The sequence below is a fragment of the Eucalyptus grandis genome, chromosome 9 (genome assembly GCF_016545825.1).
Source record: "Eucalyptus grandis isolate ANBG69807.140 chromosome 9, ASM1654582v1, whole genome shotgun sequence".
Classification (NCBI taxonomy): Eukaryota; Viridiplantae; Streptophyta; class Magnoliopsida; order Myrtales; family Myrtaceae; genus Eucalyptus; species Eucalyptus grandis.
Window position 1 is genome coordinate 28,066,970 of NC_052620.1, and position 21,359 is coordinate 28,088,328.

General features: G+C 39.1%; 1 long non-coding RNA gene and 1 pseudogene across 1 annotated transcript; one reads left to right on the forward strand and one right to left on the reverse strand.

The window, feature by feature from the left end:
* Nucleotides 1-3,298: 3,298 nt before the first annotated feature.
* LOC104420603 lies at nucleotides 3,299-9,907 on the reverse strand (annotated as a pseudogene).
* Nucleotides 9,908-13,144: 3,237 nt separating this feature from the next.
* Nucleotides 13,145-15,242, forward strand: LOC120288021. The gene is made up of 2 exons (XR_005546266.1): nucleotides 13,145-13,530; nucleotides 14,929-15,242. It is a non-coding gene; the product is annotated as an uncharacterized LOC120288021 (long non-coding RNA).
* Nucleotides 15,243-21,359: the final 6,117 nt, after the last annotated feature.

Sequence of the window (21,359 nt, forward strand, 5' to 3'; positions counted from 1 at the left end):
CTAGACCACGGGATGTTCAGCAACAACAAGCGGAGGAAGAAGTTATTGAGGATGCCGAACCTGTAAGAACTCAAAAGCCTTCTTTTATCTTCAAACTCTACTTTGCCTTGAAGGTTGGAGGCTCTCCATTGAGCTTTATTGATGAATTTTTGAAAGAAAAGGGGTACAGAAATGAAACCCATTTCTTACGAACAATGGAATGCTTGGGAATTGCTCCTGCGGGCTCGGTAGAAAGAGCTTTTGCAAATATCTCAAGTGATCCACGTGTCGGAGGACATAGTCAACCTGATGGAAATGATGATGAAAAGATGTTCACTCATCTTAAGCCTATAATGGGTGTTGCTGCAAATGTTCGAGGAAAAAGGGTAGATATGTTTCGTTCTGAGGAATATAAGCGACTTTACTCTAAATTGCTGAAGCGAGGGGTGATGAACCCGAAAACTGTTGATTTTGATTTTCTCGATTCTTTGAACGTGAAGTTGCGAGAGAAATTTACTTTACTTCAACTTGAACGATTTTGCTTTCAGACAACAGTGGCTCATCCAGAACTTATTGCGTATTTCTATTCCAATCTAAGTTATTTTGGATGCGAATAGATTTTCTTTCAGTGTTAGAGACCAGGACTATGTGGTTGATATGGACACTCTGGCTGATGTGATTGGAGTAGAGAGAGGGATGTTCCAATCAATTAATGTGTCTATTGGTCGTGCGACCGTGGAGCTTGTTCGGGATGGAATGGCAGAAGGCCGAATTTCTTACTTGAGGATGAATGCCTCAAATGTCTTGCTTCACAAGATTGTGATTAATTGTCTTAGACCCAAGTCCACATCAAAGACTAACATCTCCAATGCAGAAGCGAAGCTGATATATGCTATCAATGTTGGCAAAAAGTTCTCTTTGCCACACACTATCATGTTTCACATGTATAGATCAATGGTGAAGGACAAGGGCCAACTTCCTTATTCAGTACTTGTTACTCAGTTATTCATACATTTTAATATTTAGCCTCCCAAAATCTTGTGTGTTCGAACGTGTGATCAAATGGTGGTGGGACTGAAGATGGTTTCAAAAATGCGTTTGAAGGAGCTAAACAAGGCTTTAAAGCGCTTAAGGAGAAGACCCCTGTCAAGACCCATCACGACTCTGTGGCTGCAAAACGGAAAGCGAAAGAGCCTATGACAGCTCCATCCAAGAAAAGAAGAGCACTCATCTTGCAGGATGAAGAAGATGAGGAAGATATCACCATTTCTGCTCTTGCATTAAGGAATTTACAGCGTTTTGTTCCAGAGATAGAGGAGAGAGAGAATCAAGATAGAGAAGAAACAAAGCAGAGGAGTGAAGAGAGGGAAACGATGAGGAAAGTAGCAAATAAAGAAAGAACTGCAGAAAGAAGAAGAAAGAGGAGAACAAGGTCATCATGGCACTGAAGAAGAGATAGAGCATGAAGAGTACTTCTCTCCACCTGAAGGCAATAAAATGGGGGGAGCTGCTAAGAAAAGAGGTACTTCTTCACTTGCTTTTACTAGTGATGATATTAGCCGTTCTCCTGCCGATCCAGAAGATGTATATGCCTCTCAATTTCTTGAAGAAAATCATGAGGTTTCATCTTCGAGTTTGGGTGCTCATGCTGAAATGCCATCATTTGCCAATACTCCACAAACTGATCATGTTGAAGCAAGCACTCAAACTGACAACTCAACAGACTTTCGGAGATTGCTTGATGTTCTTATGGAGATGCGAGGCCAGATTTATGCCTTGGGATGCAAAATTCAGAACATGCATAATGCCAATTAAGCCTCTTCAGTTTCTTTGCATAATCAAGTTTAGGCTCTAAATCTTCAAGTTCAAGCAACTGCTAAGGGTGAATAAGTATTGCAACTGAAGGAGGATCTGAGAAAGCTGGAGAAGACTGCAAGTTGATGGGAGATTTCCAGCTTGTTCGCGTTCCAAAACAATCCTAATTTTATCCAAATTTCTATTTCATCTCTACCATTTTAATGCTGACAAAAATGGGGAGAAGTTGGTGCAGATTTGCAGATTTAACTTTTCTTTGACTTTACTTTTGGTTTGTGACTGGTTTGGACTATGTTTTTTGGTTTGGATTGTTTGATCGTTTAATGCTTGCAGTACTAACTCATTTGTTTGACTTTAGTTTAAGTGTTGTTGATATTCATGGAAAAAATAGCTGTTTTTACATGACTAACTCATTTCCTGTGGATGCAGATTTGATACTATCTTTATCATAATTAATTTATCTTTTATGAGATATTCTTGTTTGCTTGAGTATTGTTTTGCAGGACAAATGTATCCAAATCTATAGGAAAGTTTTGTCACCATCAAAATGTAGGAGATTGTTGGAGAAAACTTCCTTATTTGTTTTGAAGCTGACAAAACGTTTTCATCAGTCTAGTATGAAAACTTGCAAACTCTTTCGTCAAAATTTGAAGATCACCAGACCGCTAGTCTCAAGATTTTAAGTCTGCCCTTATTGATAGTTTCTAAACCGAACGAAAAGTCTTATCCAAAATTGAATATTTCTTTAAGGATTTGATTCGAGCGGCTAAGGAAGTTCTCACGGCTGGAGATAGTATTTCAAGATCTATTATTTATTTTGAATTTAATTCAAGTAATTTGGATCCGTTGATTGGCGAAGTATACTTGGAATGTTCTACTTATGGAAACCTAGATCCTGTATGGGTGAGTAGGATTGGTGGGCTATCATCACATTCCTTAAGTAACTCGAGATCTCCCTAATTGATTCTGTCCAACGGGTAGATTGGAAGAACTCCTTTGGGAGGTGCCAATGGTTATGAAGGCATGGAGGAGTATATAAGGAAGACACTCTAATTATTCGAGTGTGTGCGCGATAGATAAATTTCAAAGTCTGAAGTTTCTTGTTCTTTGTTGATTCAATTGTTGAGCATAAATTTGTACTCAAGAGAGTTTACACTTTTGTGAGGCCTTGAGGAAGTGTAGCAGAGTCTCTACACTGTGGAATCAATGACGTGAGATTGTAAGAACTCTTTTGATTCATAGTGAAATCCAGCCGATAGGCTGTTAGTGCGGGAGAGTGGACGTAGGTTTGGATTAAGCCGAATCACTATAAACCTTGTGTTCTTGTTCTCTTTCTTGAACTCTTTTACTTTGTTCGTAACTCTATTTAATTGTTAGAGTCTAATTTTCTCTGCAAAGTCTATTGTTAACTAGACTCAGGGCAAAGGGAAAAGCTTTATACTATATTTTGCAAAATTTGCTTTCGCACCTATTCACCCCCCTCTAGGTGCTCGTGCTAGCTCTTTCAGCTTTTATAAGGATCGCTCTCTCTCGTTTCTCTCTCAGATACGCCATGCATTGCTCTACCTATGACTTGACTTGTAGATACAATTCATGGGATTTTTCCCGGTCTTTCAATTCCTGCTTTCTCCCTTCAGGAGTGTACAAACACGTAAACATGTAATCTAGAGTCGAATAAAATATCACTATAAATAGACAATTGCATGCTCTAGAATTGGGAGTGAAGATTGCAGCTTCATGATCAAGGTTGATACTATTGGCTAATGTATGAGGCTTTTTGTAAGCAGAAAAGTCAAAAACAAAACAAAACAAAACAAAAAGAGCACTAATAATCGAGCATACGAACATGAGTTATTGGAAATTGAAGCTGTGACAGGATGGATGATTGCATGGATAGATTTAAGGACAGCTTCATCTCCATTCACGCATGCGAATTCTATAGAGATGACAGCTTGACGTGAGATGCTAATTCCAAGAATCGGAAAGTAGGTTGCAGCAATGGACATACCTGCTGTTTCTATTGGTTTGCCGAAACAATAGTAGAACCGCCCAGGAATTTTTGGGCGAACCCAGGGAAGGTGCACATCTTGATTGGCTACCTCTCCCGTTGCGTTAGTCCTGTCAAAGCCGAGCAAATGGTATTTGCTCATCGCAAATGGACTAGGATTATAGGGACTGCGGGTAAATTCACAAGAAAAAGAAAAACGAATTGGAATCCACTGGACTATCATACCTCACTTTTGCAAATTCTTCCGTCATTTGTCGAATCTGGTCCCTGAAATATGGGATCTTCATTTGGTCATCGTAATCGAAAAAGACCTGCCAGGTGCAAAATTTAGATTAAACAACCATGTGGACATTGACTTGAGAACATCTGCAGGATGTTACACTATCAAATCATGTACACGTGAAGTTAACCGACTTGTATTCATGTGCAAATATTGATGTTCCATGGATTAAAAGAAGTTCTCTGTCTACCTTCATGCAACTAACAGGTCAAGATGCAATTTTTTACATCTAGGAAAAAGGAATGCATCTACGCTTGAAAATAATATTAAAGCATTTGAAAGCAATATTCAGTTGATGCTATCCTTTTAAAAGCTCTGCACAAAGTTCTGACATCTCCATCAGTATAGTCAAAGATTTTCAGATGTAATTACGGCAGTTGCCAGCAAAAATCATCGCATGCAAGAAAAACAACAGCATCCAGCTCTAAATTTGCTGTCTGCTTAAGTTTCAAGTCACAAGACATACTCGATCAGCAAAACACATAAGCATTTAAAGAAAACCAAAACATTATGATGGGAGCGCAAAGCTCCACGATAATTCACAGACTTACTTCACCAAAGTCATCTTCTCCAACGGCACCAAAAGGCACTATTTTGGCTCCAAAGCGAACTGCCATCCTGACAAACTCAGACTACTCCGGCCAAAATAGCTTGTATTCTTCACCCTGGCAATTACACATGTCATTGCTTCGAGTTCCGATGTAAGGACAGATTTTTATCTCAGATACAGCAAGCAAACATGAGTATTAAGTATGTCCTTGTGCATGTGCCACAAAAATGCACGTTCTAGATAGTACGATATGGTAATGTGACTATGGATAACACCTGAGGTATAGATAACATCTGACATTTGCAGTACATTAAGGTTCTAGCACTAGTACCTTACGATGAAGTGCTTCGCGCATGCCTCCTGGATAGAGTAAGACATGGGACTTTGACGAAAGAAGTTTGAACAAATTGGTCCCTGAAACAGGTGCCGCACCCATCAACAGGAAAGTGTCATAAAACGCCGGCTCCAGTGTTTGTCCCTTTTTGTATTTCTCAAAGAGCATAGGGTGTGCTATCCCACGTAAGAGCATGTTCCTCTGGTTTAGGAATCGGATAACCATAGGAACCAGTTCGAGTCCCAATAACATATGATAGCCAACATATAGAATTGGCCCTTCTGATGGAATACCATCCAGACCTCTAACAATCCTCCCATCCTCTAAGGTTGACAGCATCACTGGTCCAGTTATCTCATCAAACCATCTAAGTTATGCAAGTTGTCAGGTAAGAATAGTCTAAAGGTTGAAAACACATCCAGAGTAGGAACTCCACTAAAGAGGACACGATTTTGCTATGGAAACAAACTGTAAATATTTTGCTTTGACAATACAACACACTTCTTTTGTGAACTTCATTGCACTGAACCTTTAGAATAGTATATGAATGGGTGCTAGGGAGGATCGTGTCATAAGGTCTCTCGCTGACAAAATGCTGGATTAAGTACCCAGAACACGATTCATGTGAACTTCCTAGGTGTCTTAAACTGCTATCTTTTTTTATCCTCAGACAAAAATTTTTTACCTGTTTGATTCACATGGTTTCTTATATTAAGCAGGGGTTGGCGGCAGGTAGTCTGAAACATAGCTGATACTTTTTCCACAACGGTAGAAACCAAGGCACTTAATTATGGTAACCAAATCAAAACCATCTTCCTGCATGCAAAGAACAAAATAGAAGAACGACACTACCCCTCATCAGATAAAGCTAAACCCATATCAGCCACAAAAAGCAGAATGCAATTCTATAACAGTGAAGAGAATGCTTCAATGAAGCTAAACTGCATCATATTTCTGATGCACAGGGGTTAGTAGGGTACACAGCCTCATTAGTATGATTCTGCAGTGCCATCATTCATCCAATAGAAAAAAATGCAGTTGTGCTGGGATCATATACTCATGTAATAGAGTTGATAGCCCTGGTTATTAATTGAAAAGAAAGTACTGCTATTTTTTAACCTAGAATTTAGTGATCAGCAAGAAAGAATATCTCCAAAAATAGATAAAGAATTATCATTGAAGAGCAGAGTAAAGCTAGCATTAACAGATTTACTAGTCAGCAGAAAAGACTCAGCGTGATTATCTTGTGGCATACTGCAGAATAGCTTTTAAAATATCAATCAAAGGAGTAATTCTAATATTAATGGCTCTGCAAAATTTCACCAAGGAAGAACACAAATTCTTGGATTGGAGATAGTGGAAGTTCAGAAGTCGAATAGTCATCCAGGAAGGAGAGCACTCAAGACTAACAGCAAGTTTCTATACTGTTCTTATTCGTGACATTTTCACTTGATATGGCAAACCAAGCTACAGAGGATTGTGGTGACACAAAAGCTTGTTCGGTTCTTTTTAGGGAGCTTTTCCTTCTTTCTATTGAAATCACAAGACACATATGAGATAGTAGTTCATGCGTCATTCTAGCTTCTGGAAAGAGAGACCTACCAAAAAAAGGAAATGGCCAGAGTCATCAAATTTACGGAGATCACTTCTCTGCAGTGCATCGTCTAGTCTAGCACCTTCTGCTAGACTTGGCAATAGCCGATCCTTCCCTCTAGAATTACAAATCCCAAATAAAGTTAGTCCGCATTTGCCTCACAGAAATACATGACGTTCACAACTTTAAATGATAAGTTTGTATATCTTCAGAAATAAAGGTTGAAGAAAGGGGACAAAAGGGAAGGGTGAAGAAGTTTAACTGAGACCAAGCACCTCATAAGCAGATAAAAACAAAAAAAGGAAAGGAAATGTGGCCATCATGCTGCTCACGAAATCAAGTTGGTTCAGGCAAAGAAAATGAAGGATTACAATGATCTTTCCTTAAAATGATCTTTCCTCTGAATAGTGGACAATTCTCCGCAGTGATGGGGTTTCCACAAGCCAATGTCATATAGATTTTACTAAATGACTCTATGCATTTGAATTAGGACGATAATTTAAATTCTAGTTGAAGGAAAACTTATCAAAGTTCTTCCAGATGAGGCTGTAGCCTTCGACTCTGCCAAAGAATTTTGAGACAATATCCACTGCGCTAGGAGTTGCACTGTATTGCCTTTTTTTCCAATCTAATATCTGTACTCAAGATAATGAGTTAATAATGTCTTTGACATGTGGATGGGCTCATCCATATGCCTTAAATACTCTAATTACCATCTCTGGCCCAAGTAAATCATTCTCCAACGCAGATATGTTTAAGCCGCTGATTGGAAGATGCAGAGTTTACTTGATTATACGCCCATGCTAGAAATTTTTCATATTAGTCTCACAAACATGTGAGAGAATCCATTTAGTTTGCTTTACCAAAGGACTTATGAAACTCAGCATATTAGTAGCTTGATGGTTAAAAAGAAATTCAATGATAATCAATAAAAGTATAACTAGTTGATCCTCATTTGCCTTCGCAATGATATATCAACGAGCCGGTATTATGTTCCCTCCTTGCTATTTGGGAGATGTGTGAGATAGCAATAAGACTAACTCGCAATATCAGCCCTGCCAAAATCTTCATAACCATCATAAAGCCAATCTCCCAGCATCTAATTGTATGAGATCTGACAAAAATGGATAAAATAAGGACCTTGTGAGAAGTAGTCTGTGCCTTAACAGCATGAATGCGTGAATTTGCATATGCCGAAGCCGATTTAAGCATCTGAAGCTTCCAAAGAAGTGTTTCTTTTGGGAGAATATCAGCAAGAACCTGCAAATTTTTCCATGAATCTTTTTCCAAGCAAAAAATTACAGTGGATATACATAGCGCAAATCTAGACCGTTGTTCATGTCTGAAGAAAATTTAATTGGAAGAGTTCTACTCATTACTTGAATTTGAGGAAAGTAAATCGCAAAAAAGCATGCTGGTCTCACAAAGATGATGGCCACAGTTTAGCTTACCGATAAGTAAGATGGCATGGTCAATAAGTCCTTTGATAGCTCCTCAACTGTTTGCTGTGGAGGAAGCCCTTTTTCTGTGCTAGCCTTGATTGTCCTCCAAGGATCACCTTAAATTTGACCGAGATGAATTGGAAAAAGTGGAGAAAATTACAGCATGGCTGCAGCCAGATATTTATGGTACTGACTACTAAGTGTGCCCAAATTATCTTCTCACTTCAGAAGCACTTCATTACTAGCCCCACCCCAACACATTTACACAGCAGACAGTGCCCCCTTTTCACCATCAGCAAGCAACAATGTATTCCTAAAAATGGGCAACATCATCTAAAACTATGAAACAGAGGTTGTGAGGGTTGCCTGTAATTGTAGCACCACAAATTGCTGAACTTTGCAAAAGAGAAACAGTTAGGAGAGAGAGAAAGAAGCTGAATAGAAAGGTTCGCTAAATACACAAATGTGGTAGCTGTGACATTAGCAGGCACCTATGGCTAGGCTATCCTCAGTAATTCAGTAGTTTTTGAAGTCGAAATCTCCATAACACTTACTTTCAATTAGTCGGAATGCAAACATGCCCAGAGGTTTTCAATAAACAATTGATACAGTACTCATCTAAGATTAGTAAGCGGTCACTATATCAGACATGATGATGTAACTGCAGCCAAGCATCAAACTTTGGCCCTTGCTTCTTGGCTCAAGGAGGCAGCAGGTCTCAAAAAGTTTCTTCAGTAAGATTTTTCTCTCTACTTACATTTCCTAGACCTCAACTATAGATTTGTATATTATCATGCTTCATAAGTCAGTAGCCTGATACACTATAGAGAAGTGAAAAAAATAAACCCAAAACATTTCCTGCGTTACATGGAAAAGTGTTGTAAAATACAAAGAATAAGAAGCAACGCAAACCTGCCATCAAACTCAAGATGAAAGGATAGCTTAGCTGCAACTGTTCCGGCATTAACTCCAGCAAAGGTAATAGAGGTTGTATTTGTGACTTGTCAAAAGATGTGGGTGCAAAAACATATGTTCGGTGTTTTTCACTTAATAAGCAAAGCTGCCACAACAGACAGAGGTTCTAAATGAAGATAAGCCTTAATCCTACATAATTTAATGTGGACACTGCGTAACTCACATACAGCATTTCATTTACCACAAGAAAAGGCTGCATATACATAAGCCTCTTGTCTCCTTTGTTAGAAAACCAATCATTTCTGAATTGATATAATAACCTGATTTCCTCATCCTGTTGTATTTATTTAACTTCACTAGAAATTGTTTCTCGCCTGGATCAGCCAAGATTAATAGAAGATCAGTGTCAGGGTTGCACGCTGCAAAAGCTAATGCAAGGCATCCTCCCAATGATTCTCCAACGAGATAATTAGGTCTATTGGGGGAGCGGTTGGTCTCTGCTTTTGTTGTTGTCTCAACCATTCTCACCAGGTCTGAGCCATGCAAATTGATTAGAAGTTATCAAAACATATGGAATTGAGATAAGATAATTCAAGCATATGTAGAAACCTGGATTTGTTGTATTACAACTCCAGAATCATACAATATGCTTTTGGTAAATAATGGAGCTAAAAAGAATGGCAGTTAAATTGTTAATTGCGGATGACATGGTCTTCAGATTGTTACCATATAGTTAGAACTGGCAAAGCAGTTAGAGAGAGTAAGAAAGAGGAGAACCTAGAAATGACGTTCTATCCATGACTGGGATGTGCAAGCACCAAATGTCGAACACCCTTCATACATAAAAACATTCGTCTAGTTAGCCATTTACTGCTGCATTAATTAGTGAAGTGTGTCATCTATTGCATGAAACAGATTGTCTTGTTATGAATAGCCTAGCCCACAGAGAATAGTAGGGTAACACTGGCTCTGTGACTCATCTCACCTCATCCAAGCTCAGGAGAGAGATGAAAGAGCTTTTTGTTGGAGAAATCTTTCTGAAATATTTTGAAGCTGACAAAACGTTTCTATCAGTCTAGTTTGAAGATTTGTAGACTCTACTATTAAAGTTTGAAGACCTCCGGACTACCAGACTCAAGACTCAAAGTCTATTATCATTGACAGTTTCTAATCCGTTGAAGAAAAGCTATCCAGATCTGAGTGCTTCATTAAGGATTTGGCCTTATCGACTGGAGAAGATCTCTTGGCTGGATATGACATAACGGATTCCTTTATTCAAATCAAGAATGATTAAAGATCCGATGATTGGCGAAGTATTCTTGGAAGGTTCTACTTATGGAAACCAAGATCTTGATTGTATGGGCGAGCAGGATTGATGGGCTATCGACATGTTCCTTTAATAGCCCGAATGATCTTCCTAATTGATTCTGTCCAACGGGAGGATTGGAAGAATTTCTTTTGTAAGTGCCAACGGGTATGATGGCACAAATAAGTATAAAAGGAAGACGTTCCAGTTGTTCGAGGTGGTGCACGATAGAAAAATTCCAAAGTCTGAAGATTTTGATTCTTAGTCAATTCATTTACTGAGCGAAATCTTGTACGCAAAAGAGAGTCTATATTTTGAGATACCTTGAGGAAGTGTGGTAGAATATCTACACTGTGGAATCAAGGGAAAGCATTGCTATAACGTCTCTTTTGTTCATAGTGAAATCCAGCCGGTGGGCTGTCAGTGCAGAAGAGTGGACGTAGGCTTGGAATAAGCCGAACCACTATAAACCTTGTGTTCAATTTTCTCTTCCCTACTCTCTACTTTACTTTGATCATAGTTCGTTTTGTTAACTAAAGGAGAGCTTCCTTTCTATTGTTTGCATAGTATTACTTTCATATATTGAGAAATTATTTCTACACCTATTCACCCCCTTCTAGGTGCTTATACTAACTATATCACTTTTAACCTTAGCAATCACCACATCTTCTACAGTGAACAGGGAGTGAATGAATTTCATTAGATTTTTTATGAATGAGAAAAGAAAACTGATTTGTCATATCTCTAATATGTAACAGGCAAATCCGTCTTAACAGAAGGCATTTTGCTTTGATTTGACGTAATTATATTCTAAGATTTCAAAACTGTGTGACCCCATAATTGATCTAGCTAGAAGGGGACTGAGGTCGTTTGTTCATAAACAAGCTAGCTCCCTATGTTGCCAAACACTGCTATTGTTTTTCCCGCTCTTTCTTTTCCTTATTAAGTTCAGGTGGGAGCTCAGAACCAGAGTGCTCGAAACTATAGTGTAGAGATGATTGATGCATCTTAGAGAAAGCATAATTAAATGCTGAAATTACAATGCTAAACAGGAAAGATCGAATAACTGAGGAAGAGTAGGCAAGCTCACTTCCCGAGCTTTTTGTACTACGAAGTAAGCCCAGCTCCAGTGCCGTTGATTCTTGAGAAACAACATATCGGGAAACAGAAAGTAGTGAACCTCGGGATAAGAACGCTTCAAGTGCCAAAAGTTGGCACAAAGGGACACTTAAGTGCCAAAAGTTACGAAAGTGACACTTAAGTGCCACTTTGTAAGAAAAGTGGGACACCTGAGTGCCACCTCCGACGAAGGCAGCTAGAAATCATATGTGGCAATTAAATATGATTATTTCTCGTCGAGGTGGCTCGCTGGAGAGCTGAGTCAGCTCTAATTCACCAAAAACAACATCGTCTCCTCAGGTTGGCCAAAATAGAGCTCTTAAATCAGCCAAAACGACATCGTCTCCCCCATTACCCCAAATCTAAAACCCTAAATCAGGAAAATTGCCATTGAAGCGTTGAAGCCCTAATCCGGAACCTTAACTCGATTTGCCCCAAATTCTACGGTCGGATATTAGGAATGGAGAGTAGGACTTTCAGCAGTGGCTCAAATTTCTCTCGTCGAAGCGAAGGAAAAGGCGAGCGTTTTTGTTTTTGTGGGTTACCAAGTCCAAGAAGAATATCGTGGACTAGAAGGAATTATGGGAGAAGATTCTATGGATGTGCCCAACATAGAGAAGGGTCGAAGTGCAAATATTTCGAATGGGTTGATGCGAAATTCTCTCACCGAGCCACAGAGGTGATATTGGACCTACTTGATGGATGTGACAGTCTGATTTTTCACTTCTGTTTTCAATTAAATAATTCGGGCTTTTCGTCGACGTGCCTATAGCGCTATTCTCTCGAGCTGATCACTCATGAGATAACTTGACTAATCGGAAAGTTATTAAAGAATTTTGATGCAACAGACTTGAAAATTCGACTAGGAATCGACTTGCTCGACCGTGTTAGTCTACAAGGATCAGTTCGCACGATCGAAAATCTATCGAAATCGGAAATAGGTCGATTCGATAGAAATAAAATTAGGATTGGGTGATTCCAACTAATTACAAATTTCTCGTCGATCGGCACTAAACCGATTTTTCTGTTGTTTTGGTACCCTGTGCTCGTAATTGAAACTTCGAGATTTTTCACGACAATCGAGAGTTGCCAATGCGTCGAAAATATATATCGTGGCTCGGGAATAATCGACCACGGGTCAGTGCACAAAAGTTCCCAAAACTAACCGATAGTTTAAGTTGTGCTAAAAATCACATTTTGACTGAAATTAACCGAGGAAATGATGTCGATTACAGAAATTAAGAATTGTCACGTGTCACAATTCATCCCAAGGACATTGTTGCGACTTCTCAAAATTTATGGATAATGGGAATTGTTCACGAAATATGCAAGATCAGCAAATTAGAAGAGCAAGGGAATTGCCACATTTTAAGTAGGATTTTAAGACCTCTAATGTGAAACAAATTAAGAGGTATTATAATTGGTTACTAAAGGACTTGACCCTATTGAATGGGATGTTAGATTGGTAATTAAATAAAGAAGAGAAGTCTTCTCAAAGAAAAAGAAATTCGTAGGAATCCCTCTCCTACAACCTCACCTCAATTTCCTTGGTATTTAATGGAAATTGACTTGGAAAAGATAGGGACCACTTGATAAGGAAGGAACTCATTCTCCATGGAAAAGGCTATGAGAATCACTTCAAAATTCGATTAAGCCGTTTTACGTAGATTTCCAACCTTTTCTTTCATCTCCTCTAGAAGAAACAATGTTGGAAACTTGGTGGGGCCTATGAGGGTGATGGGTGGCCAAATTTTCCATGGAAAATTAGGCAAAAGGCTGAAGGAAACTTCAATGAAACTTCCCATCAATTTTCACTCTCCTTCCCCATCCTTTTTCTTACGCATAGAAGTCTGTTTGCTGTAAGTCTGCCTGCTGTATTTTACACGGCAGTTTCCATCTTTCCCTTTCTTCCTCTTAGTTTATTCTTTTCCTTTGTCTCTTTCAACGTACAAACCGTTGCTTTCTCTTCCCTTAAACGTGATACTTCCATTTCTGCTCCCTCTTGAACGACCAAACTCCATACTTAGTTTCCTCTACCGAAAAATTTATAAGTTTGTGTGTTGCTGTTGCCATCATACCACATCACAATCTTCTGCGGTTTCGGCTCAACACCATCACCAAGAGGATCAAGGCTGGTCTCTATGTTGCTGTTCAACCACCAATGAGAGCCGCCGTTAGCTGTGTTTAGGTGAGTTGTCTTCTAAATCTGGACTAGGGGTTGAGTACCTCTATTAGGAATTTGTACAAGTTAAAAATATGTAGATGGCGTTATATATGGATAGATGTTGGTTAGGGACGTTATGATAGACATAGAAAAGCTTAGATAAGGCTTAGAGAGCAAAACAAAAGTCGTGGTGGAAGATTCGGACTAGAACAGTAGTAGATTACTGAAACAGTTTCTAGAACGTGTATGTTTTGCTAATTTTGTAGACAACTTTGTGTTGCGATTTTGAAAGGATTTTGTTCTGAAGAAACGTTGTGAACATATTAAATAATAACATATATTTTTCTCTTAATTTTTAGAAATTAAAAAGATGACGATTTTAATGACGTCATCCTTGGAACAGTAATCGGACAGTTTTGTAATCCGTGACCTATTATGATTCTGAGGGCTGTTAATGACCTTTTAGAGGTCGAATTTCCAATTGGTTCCTTCATGAAAGTTGTTTTTATAACTTTTAGTTTAACATACTTAAATTTCAAGTCAAACGAAGCAGATTTCGACCCAAAAACGAACTGATTTTGATAGGTTTGGCTCTCTGGAACTGGACCCGATTTTTGTGCTGGATAGAAATAATTTCTGGGCCGAATCCAGAGGGATCTGGATCTCGGTGTCTTCATGAAAAATGTTTGTTTATATGTTTTATAGCACGTATCCGAATTTGATAATTTTTCGAGATCGTATGGATGACTTTCTGACTTCGAAATTGGAAGAGCGTTATTGGGCAGTTCTCTGTCAATTTGGATGAATAAGAATATATACTTGTTTTGAAGAATTCTTGCTATGAAAGTGCTCAATTGATGTTGTGGATGCTGTATATAATTGATTATTGAAATGTGAAATTGATCATATGCATTCACAACATGAGATTCCGCCACGAGCCTTTGAGGCCGGGCGATGCTCCTTCGAGAATGCCCCACGTCAACGGATGCCGGTCGCAAGGAGGCTGGACCGATGCTCCTTAATTGGAATGCCGTCTAGATGTAGACGTTGCCGCGCTCAACGGTGTGAGGCGATGCCCGGTTATGCCGGAAGACTGTTATATGAGCATTGACATCATTTATGACATATGAGATGCCCGGTTTTGCCGGAAGACTGTTATCTGTTACATTGACTATGGCCTGTATGCTTACATGGATATTCACACCTTGCATATGCTTATGTTAAAGTATTCCTGTGATGTGTGAACTTGATACTGTTAGGAATATTTTATTTGATGCTAATATGCAGGAACTTGCTGGTGTTAAAAGAGTGGTAAGAAATGTGATTAGATTGCATGCTGGATGTACCCTTCACCTAATCTGGAATTAGGAGATTTACTTGATGAGATGTGATCTCACCCCTTAGTGGGCTAACATTTTTCAGGTCCATAAATGGAGGAAGGCTAGATCGTGTACAGTTGGTCGCAAGAAAGGAGGAATAGGACTCTCGCTATCTCCTTCCAAGTGATGACGGGTTTTCCGTCAAGACTGGATGTAGGGTGACAGCTCACCCCGAGATATTGAGAAGTATGGTATTGTAATAGTAAACCCCAATTTTATAAATAGAAGCTTAGTTAGTGGTTAATCGAATAGCTTCACTTTTGTATCAAACCTTGGGGTGTTAAACTGGTCTATTTACATAGATATGATAATGTTGTAGTTGTGGTTAGTGAAAAATAATATCCTACGTTTCTATCCCACTGTTTTGTTGTATGGAGATTGTTTACGTTTCCGCATGTGCAAAATAAATGAATGGGTCGGCAACAATTCCTAGGATGTTGCAAATTTAAAATCGACCATTGAGGGATGTGCATGTGCCTGGGGTTCGGGTCGTGACAATGGATGTCATCAACCTCTATCTACACCTGTGGACGACTTGGACGAGGTTGACTCAATGCAAGCTCAAGCATCTTCTGCTAACCATTTAAAGAATGGAGTTTCAAAGATGAATATTGAACGGAAGTGTTACCGAGCGTTTATTGTGTTGCTGTTTTTTTTTTTTATCTATCCTACTTTATGATGAAATGTAAAGTATTGGAAGATGAGAAGAAGTTTTTTTGACTGCTATAGTTGTAAATGAGGTCAAGGAAAGGGAATGAATGAATGAATGAATGAATGAATGAATGAGATGCTGTTTGAATGAATGAGATGCTATTTGTACTATATTTTTGCTTATTCTCGAATATAAATCGGTGATGATGGAATGTATATTGGGTGGATGTGTTGTGGTGACTTCTTTCCTTCATCTGAATATAAACCAATAGCAATGAATCGAATGGAGTTGGCATAAGTTGAACATTCGTATATATAAACCAGCAGCTTCTCTGGTTTGCTGCAAATCACCATTTACATAGGACATGCATGGGTGATTACTCGAGTGCTATAAGTTGTATATAATGATCACTTAAGTGCCAGTTGTGATTTAAAAAAAGTCATTTAATTGTCAAGTTAGTATCAAAAGTGATCACTTAAGTGCCATTTGTAATTAAAAGTGAACACTTAAGTGCTGGGTTTTTTAGAATGTGATCAGTTAAGTGTCAATTTTGTTTGTACGTTTCATCTATAAACTGCACTAGCCATTAGTTGCTATCAGCCACCACGACCGCCCACCACTGGCCACCATCGGCCTCCAGCCATCACCACCAGTCACATCAAGCATCCCAAGCATCCACTTGAGCCACCACCATGCTGTTGGTATTCTGTAGCGCAAAAGTTCCTACTGCCTTACACCAGGTTGCACTAACACTATATGGTGCAAGATGTGCATATTGCACACTTACATTTTGCACTAAGTGCAGCACAAACCTCTAACCCCCAACCCCCCAACCCCTATAATAAACCCACCAGCCTATCAGTAGGCATCAACACCAACATCTCAGCTACCACACCAGCACGTAGCCACCACCATAGACCCACCATTAGCAGCCACTGTTGGTGGTGGGTCGTAGGTCTGTTGCAAAAGAGGTTCATGTAAACTATACTAGCTACAGCAAAAGGCTCCAACCCAATCCACATAGTGGACCCACACCATCAGGCTTCACCAACCGCCACCACCAGCTACACAAGCACCCTAGTCACCACCCCAGATCCACCACCAAAAGCAGAAAACAATAAGTAAAAGTAAAAACAAAATACAAAAAATGAAAAAGGCACCAAAGATGACAAGCAACAAGATCGTTTCATTGATATTGAAATGAAGTCTCACAAAGTCGATGACAAACTATTTAAAGGAAAACATTCACAGTAAAACAATTGACTCCTCAGCCCCACAAACCATATCCCATCCCATTTCATTAATCAATATGCACAATGCTTCCTGTTCGTGCTCCTTTCACTTGATTCATAATCCTTGTACTTTTTCTAACTGGACGTGAGGTTTCTTCTTCAACTGTCTCGGGATGCGTTGATTCTGATGGAGGTGCAATTATCCTAGGTTGAACTGATTGAGAAGGAGCTGGAGTTGCAATTGTCGTAGGCCGAACTGATTCAAATGGACCTGTAATAGGGTTCTTCTTATTTTGTCTTTCCCCATAATACAGATCATATTCACAACAAGTCACAAAGCAGGCTGAGCAATCCTGCTCCAAACAAAGAGACCAAATCATCAAGTTCCTAGTTGCAACTCAGAGGTTTACGCCATTTAATAGACACCTTGCTTTTAACATTGACACAAATGCTATTCTTATGTCTAATCGATCTCTTGATTTGAGTAATAATTGAGGAAGAGCTTAGCAAAAGAAGAGTTATGGAGACAATTGTTCCCGGCACTCCAGATACAGTAAAAAAAAAGCACACCAAGAGAACTTGAACGGCAACTTGGGGAATGTCTTTCCTCCAAGTACAGAACAAGCCCAAGTAGCTTTACCTCCAGGAACACTATCAACAAAATGACGCTGCAAAATGGCCCTCCAAAATTGCAGAGAGAGAGAGAGAGAGAGAGAGAGAGAACATCCAAAAAAAAAAAGAAGTGGTCTCTGTCTTCATCGGCAGAATTACAAGAACAACAGAGTGGAGAGACCTGCACGTCCCACTCTAGTCGACTGTGCATTTAACTAGGCGATAAGACATTGTCGAGGAATACAGGGATTGAGCCAAACCAGCTTTCTCCACGATACCTTTTAGACTTCTTCCTTTTAGCAAGTTCCAGGCACTCCCAATTCTGAGTGTACCAGGTGGAGTCAATATCCAACTTGCTCGATCAGCGACAGAAGGATTCAGCATTAAGAATCCACACAAGTGAGCTCGAATCCTAACTCAATCGTCAGACCTGGGAGTTCGCCAATGCCAAGCTGAGTCTTGAATCACATCCTGTGCCTTTGCTTGAAACGACAATGCAGAATCATAGATAATTCTAGCAGGAAAATGAACAAGCAGAGGACCAACAGGATGCCAGTCACCATGCCAAGGGAAAGCAGAAGAACTATCACCTATTACATGTTTCAAATGAGGCCTAAAAGCCTCTCTTAAATGTCGAGATTTTCCTCCCAAACATAAGATGCATCAGCTGGGATCTTCAAAGTCCAAAAGAGACCAGTTTTTAAGCTTATAAACTTTTAGCCAAGCCACCCATATAGACCATGCCTGAGCAAATATTAGCCATAAGCAGCGCATAATACAAGCTTTATTCCACTATTCTAATCTCTTAAGGTCGACTAATCTTATGTCGTTCTTAGGCAACAATTTAGTGTATGAAGACCCTTTCCGAAAAAGCAGCACATTAAGTGATGTGACCAATTTTGATTGAGTGTTAAATATGATCCACTTATTCAAATCTTCATTTATACTTTTGCCACATTGGTTGATGTATGAATTATATGGACCAATCTAAGTACACCTTGTATTGCTCAAAGACATCCAGATACTCATATGACTAGAGATCTACTCATTGATGTTGTGTGAGAAGACTTTTTTGAAGCAACTAAACTTGAAGAATATTGACTTCTAACACAAGTTGGCCTCCAACAACGTAATAATTGATAAATGCCATATTGAAATTAAAGCCATTCATCCAGATCTCTAGCGATGGACCTTTTTGCACTGTGTGAATATTACACGGAACCCTTCCTCCATGCATGCATGAGGAATTTATTCCTCCATTTGTAAGTCAGAGAGAGAGAGAGAGAGAGAGAGAGAGAGAGAGAGAGAGAGAGAGAGAGGTTTTGGATAAGGCATATTGACTCGACCGCTCAGGACCTCTAAGGATATTATATTCGTGGCTTTGGAATATGATCTTCCTGTATCCCTTTTCAAGACCTCTATAAATAGGTATATTGGTAGAACTCAATGGACACACAAGCAGCAAAGTAAATGAAAGAAGGAGAGGTCTAACATGAGGATGAGAGCCTTGTTTTGATAGCCAAGGATGACTTGCCTACTCTGAACTCAGATTTGTCCGTGCATCAGCTAGTTGATGTACAAAAACTCATCATACGGTTGAAACGGTCGGCTCTAGGCAATCTCCTTGGCTAGTCGGAGCATCTCCGGTCTTTTATGTTAGGTTTCTTCTTCTTGTTTAAGCGAGTCCTCAAGTTATTGAAGTCTCTCACTCCTTGGCACTCCATACTAAGGAAGTGAGGCCTTACATGATGAGGAGAGTCTTTTGTTTAGTAGCCAAGAATGACTTGCCTGAAATCTTACAGAGAGCCTTCGGTGAAGATGATCGTAATTTGAGTAAGAAAGTTTTGTGTGATTATGCAGGTAGTCAATCTTGGCTAAGTTGACAGTCTCTTCTGGCTCATGCTAGGCCTTCTCTTCTTCCTTTAATATTGTCAAGTTCCTGAGTTATTTATTTCTACAGTGGACTAGTTGATTCGTCACGTGGAATCATCATCAAGTCATATTTGTGTGTGTGTGCGTGTGTGGGTGCGCGTGCCAAACTTGCAAGAATTTTTTACACTTGTATAATATAAATAAATAAAAAAAAAACTATCAAAACATATTTCACTTTTGACCCAATGATTACTTACAAACTCATTTTAACATCTTACTCAAGGTTTGGATGGATTGGTTTCAACTGATTTTAAGTGCATTAGGTGGGTGTGGAAAGTTAGGATTTGCAATAGGAGAAGATGCTGTAGAATTTCTTATTTTTATAAATAGAGACACCACGATAATCGATGTGAAAGTGTAAAGTGGTTCCTATCAAAGGTAAATCTCATGTATATGTTTGATATATTTTCAACTTAGAGTAATTAAGTGATCATTTGGTGAAAGTTGAAGTATGCTTTTGATATTTTCCTCCTTTAAGTTCGAAGAAAGAAACAAGTGACACTTGTATGAATGAAGCTTATACTTACTTATTAAGACTATGCAATCATTAATGGTTTCTTTAAATCATGTATGATTCTTTGAGAAAAGCCCCGACAATTGAAGTCCCCACATGTAGCAGGAATTCATACCTTGAAATCAATCATGAACGAGAAATGTCACACACACACACACACATATATATATATATATAATTGTTTCGAGAGTTTTTATCATACTTTATGCCTTCCGATTAATGCATTCAAGAACGTCCATCCCTTTGCAAATTGCAAGTAACTATTGTTGGAGAAATCTTCTTGAAGTGTTTTGAAGTTGACAAATCGTTTCTATCAATCTAATCTGAAGGCTTGCAGACTCTGCTATTTAAAGTCTGAAGACCTTGGGACAGCCAGACTCAAGACTCAAAGTCTATCCTCATTGTCAGTCTCTAATCCGTTGAAGAAAGGTTATCCAAAACTGGATGTTTCGTTGAGGATTTAACCTTATCAATTGGAGAAGATCTCATGGCTGGAGAAGACATAAACGGAGTCCTTTGATTGATCGAAGATTGATTCGATAATTGAAGATCCGGTGATTACCTAAATATTATTGGAATGTTCTGCTTATGGAAACCGAGATCCTGATTGTATGGGTGAACAGGATTGATGGGCTATCAACACGTTTTATTAATAGCTTGGACAATCTTCCTAATTGATTCTGTCCAACGGGTAGATTGGAGGAATTCCTTTGGTAAGTGCCAACGGGTATGATGGCATAAAGGAGTATATAAGGAAGACTGTCTTAGTAGTTCAAGGAGTGCGCGATAGAAGAATTCCAAAGTCTTAAGCTCCTTTTTGTTTAGACAAATCCTTTGAGCGAATACTCGTATACGAAAGAGAGAGTCTATATTTGTGAGAAATCTTGAGGAGGTGTGGTAGAACATCTACACCGTGGAATCAAGGCAAAGCTGTGCTGTAACCTCTTTCTTGTTCATAGTGGAATCCAGCCAATAGGCTGTCAGTGAAGAAGAGTGGACGTAGGCTTGATATAAACCGAACCACTATAAACCGCGTGTTAAATTTTCTCTTATCTCAGTCTTACTTTGATTATCGTTTTACCCAAACTGTCTAGTATTGTGCAATTGCTTGAGAAAAATTCTTTATATACCTATTCACCCCTCTCTAGGTACTCATACTAGCAATATCAATTGGTATAAGAGCCTGTGTACTTACTTTATTTGAAGTGTTTTACTTCGTAGTAAAAGATCCATGGCTAGTATGCTAGCACCGTGGCGATGGAAGGGCAAAGCAATACCAGACCACCCTACTTTGATGGAAAGGATTACAACATCCGGAAGAACAAGATGAAAGCTTTCCTTCGATCAAAGGATCCTCTGAATGGGACGTTGTAGAAAAATGAATTACTCCTACCACTACATCGCCCTCTCGAAAGAGGAAAAGAAACCGATGAAACCAGCGGAATGTCTCGGAAGAAATAATCAAGAGACAAGCACTCGATGCAAAAGCAATTTACTCCTTATATTGTGCTTTATCACCAACTGAATATAAT